Source organism: Cebus imitator, unplaced genomic scaffold (assembly GCF_001604975.1).
Source record: "Cebus imitator isolate Cc_AM_T3 unplaced genomic scaffold, Cebus_imitator-1.0 Scaffold316, whole genome shotgun sequence".
Taxonomy (NCBI): domain Eukaryota; kingdom Metazoa; phylum Chordata; class Mammalia; order Primates; family Cebidae; genus Cebus; species Cebus imitator.
This window is the reverse complement of record NW_016107631.1, coordinates 2,626,664-2,629,967: the sequence shown is the minus strand read 5'-3', so window position 1 is coordinate 2,629,967 and position 3,304 is coordinate 2,626,664. Positions and strand designations below refer to the sequence as shown.

The 3,304-nt window shown below is 49.2% G+C and overlaps 1 protein-coding gene across 3 annotated transcripts in view; it reads right to left on the bottom strand.

Annotated features, from left to right (window-relative positions):
- ZNF528 (zinc finger protein 528) overlaps positions 1 to 1,770 on the bottom strand; it is an 18,854-nt gene extending 17,084 nt beyond the window's left edge. For 2 of the 3 annotated variants that reach the window (XM_017503911.2, XM_037729730.1), the window contains exon 1: positions 1,679 to 1,770. The gene's annotated coding sequence lies outside the window, so the exon portion shown is untranslated. Of the gene's footprint in view, positions 1 to 1,081; positions 1,171 to 1,678 lie in introns of those variants that run through there. The other variant, XM_017503912.2, reaches the window with a different exon arrangement.
- Positions 1,771 to 3,304: the final 1,534 nt, after the last annotated feature.

Sequence of the window (3,304 nt, the reverse complement as noted above, 5' to 3'; positions counted from 1 at the left end):
AGGGGAGTGGTGTGATATAGGCTCACTGCAACCTCTGCCTCCCCCGGATTAAGCGATTCTCCTGCCTCAGCCTCCCAAGTAGCTGGGATTACAGGTGCAGGCCATTCTGCCCAGCTAATTTTGTATTTTTACTAGAGATGGGTTTTCACCTTGTTGGCCAGACTGGTCTCAACTCAAGTGATCCGCCCACCTCAGCCTCCCACAGTGTTGGGATTACACACTTGAGACACGGTCTGAGGCCTCATGTATTTTAGACAAATTTTATATTATAAACAAATTAATACGCCACAATTTAATCATAAGTTCCAATCAACTGACCATTCATTTGTAACCTGAGTCCCCCTCTTTTCTCACTACTGTTTCCCTCCCTCATTCTGTACATAGCTCTCATTCTCATCTTTTCTCCCCCAGCTCTTCTTTTCTCTTTATTTTCCCCTAGGATTCTGTACATTTTGAGCCCCTTCTCTTCTTCTCTTTGTCCCCTTCCTTCCTCTATTCCTTTTCTCCCACTTGTTCTGTGCCATTTTTACAATTTGTTTCACTTCTTATTCCTCTTTCTGCTCTTTCATTGTCCCTAACCTCCATACATTTCTGCCTCTTTCCTCCCGCAACTCAGCTCCCCTTGGGCTCTCCCTGTAAAGTTCCATCTTCCCTATTACACACCCCCTGTCCCCACTCTCTGGCACCCTCAGATACCAGGCCTCCCCCCGCTGTGGTTCTCCCTCTCCTCTCCTTGTCACCAGCTGCCCCCTCTGACTGTCCCAGGGCCATGCTGCTCTGTCTGCCCTGACTCCAAATCCCTCCCCCTCTCTGTCTGAGGAGCCTTCCCTATCTTGTTGAACTTCTGTCTTTCTACAGATCCAGTTTTCTCTACATTTTTAGTTACTTTTCTCCCCCTGCTACTTTCTCGGCACCTTCTTTCACTGTCTCTGCAAACCCCTCACTCACCTTCTACTTTGCCGTCTGTTAATGGGTCTCTCATTCTTCATTTCTCTTTCAAAATTTCTCTATTCCTCTGACTCGTTCTCCATCTATTTTTCTCCACACATTCACAAGGAGGAGATTGGAGTAAAATGCCCACCTCCGGAAGAGCTCATTTTCAGTGCGCTGGACGCTGGCTCCAGAGAACACTGGATGTCAGGAGATAAAAGTGACTCCCGACGCTCGGGGTCAGGAGAAGCGGTGGCTGGGAAAGGGAGGCCTGGGGAACACAGGGTCCAGATCAAGGAGGAAAAAGGCAGGAGTGGGCCAGGAGAGGAGTGGAGTCTGCAGAAACCCGGCAGAGTACGCGGCGTCTCGTGCCGCGTTAGGGCGCCGCGCGCCAGGGGCCAAGAAGGCCGAGGCTGGGGGACCAGAGAGACTTGAATCCACCTCGCGGGTAAAGACTTTAGGTGGTACGGGGCGTATGTAGGGATTAGTAAAGAATTTGAAGCAGGAAATCTCCACGATAGGAGATGTCTACATGGCCATAGGGCAAAAAGACCGGGCACAGGAGCAGCCTCCAAGCGATTTTAACACGCAGGAAAGCGACTCCGAGACTCTCAAAGGACGTCTGAGTTTACTCTGGGTGGAGGAAGCCGTGCCGGGATTTCCAGGTCTGCCTGCCACTCATATCCCGGGTATAGAAGCCCAGAAGAATTGGGCAGCTTAGAATTAGTCTAGACAAAGGGAAACTCACGCGCTTCCGCGAAACACTCTCCAAGCGATCGACTTCCGGTTCTACCGGAAACTGCGCTCTAGGCGTTCACTCCCAGCGATCCGCTTCCGGGTTTGCAGGAAATTGATCGTGCATCGTAGAGGCCGGGACGGGCTGAGACCTGGGCTGGCTGGTACTTGGGTGGGGTGGGACCTAGGCTGGCCGGGACGAGGCCGGGGAGGGGCCTGCGCTTCAGTTTGCCTGACTCGCCTCCCTCCAATGCTGTTGCAATGTTGTTGCCCCAGGCAGGCCTGCTTATCATACTTGAGGCCGCAATCCTCTTGGCCCTAGTGAGATAGATCTGGCTGTACCTCAATGATGTTGCACTGTGCTTGTTTTCAGGGTTTTGGAGGCAAGATCCGCTCAGCGGTCTGGAAACAGATTTTGCCTACGCAGAGTAAAATCGGTTGGTGATTATATCCACGAACATTCCTTCTATTAAAATGAATTTCAAGTCCCTCCTGCTTTCTGTGGAAGCAGAGAGAGAAGAGAGAAAGAAAAGAAAGATAAGTAGAAGAAGAGAGAAAACCAAGAGAAAAAAGCGAAAAGAAATGGACAAGAAAAGGAAGGAGGGAAAGGAAGAAGGGAAAGGAAAAGAAGAAGGAAAAAAAGGAAGGGCAAGTTTTAGGAATTGAATTAACACACGTTGGAATTGTCTGGAACAGGATGCAAGCGACAATGTGAAATGCAAAACCCTGCCAGGGTGGAATATGCAATTTCATGTCAATGCCCCACAGAAGATAAGTGCTTTTCATTTCTAGTCCCCATTCACTCCAGAGGGTGACGGTCAACCCTGTGCTCAATGCCAGAGACTTTCCTAGGGACACCATGTTGTGCATGAAGGACTAAAGCCACTATGAAAATACGTTAACCAACTGTGTCTTTAAAAAACAAAAAAGAGGGCCGGGCGCGGTGGCTCAAGCCTGTAATCCCAGCACTTTGGAGGCCAAGGCGGGTGGATCACGAGGTCAAGAGATCGAGACCATCCTGGTCAACATGGTGAAACCCCGTCTCTACTAAAAATACAAAAAATTAGCTGGGCATGGTGGTGTGTGCTTGTAATCCCAGCTACTCAGGAGGCTGAGGCAGGAGAATTGCCTGAACCCAGGAGGCGGAGGTGCGGTGACCCGACATCGCGCCATTGCACTCCAGCCTGGGTAACAAGAGCGAAACTCGTCTCAAAAAAAAAAAAAAAAGAGGGAATAGCTAAAAAGTAGTCACAAATGACTTAGTTTTTGTTGTTTTAAGGAGTCTCCCTCTGTCACTCAGGCTGGAGTGCAGTGGCATGAACTCAGCTCACTGCAGCCTCTGCCTCCTGGGTTCAAGTGATTCTCCTGCCTCAGCTTCCAGAGTAGCCACCACGCCCGGTCCAACTTAGTTTTTTTATACTTTTTAAAATTTTGAGACAGGGTCTCTGTCACCCAGGCTGGAATGCAGTGATGCAATCATAGCTCGCTGCAACCTTGACTTCCTGGGGTCCTAGGCACCTCCCATCTCAGCCTCCCAAGTAGCTGGGAGTAAAGGCCTGTGCCTCTGTACTGTGCTAATTTTCTATTGTTTGTGTGTTTTTATTTTATTTTATTTTATTTATTTATTTATTTTTTTTTT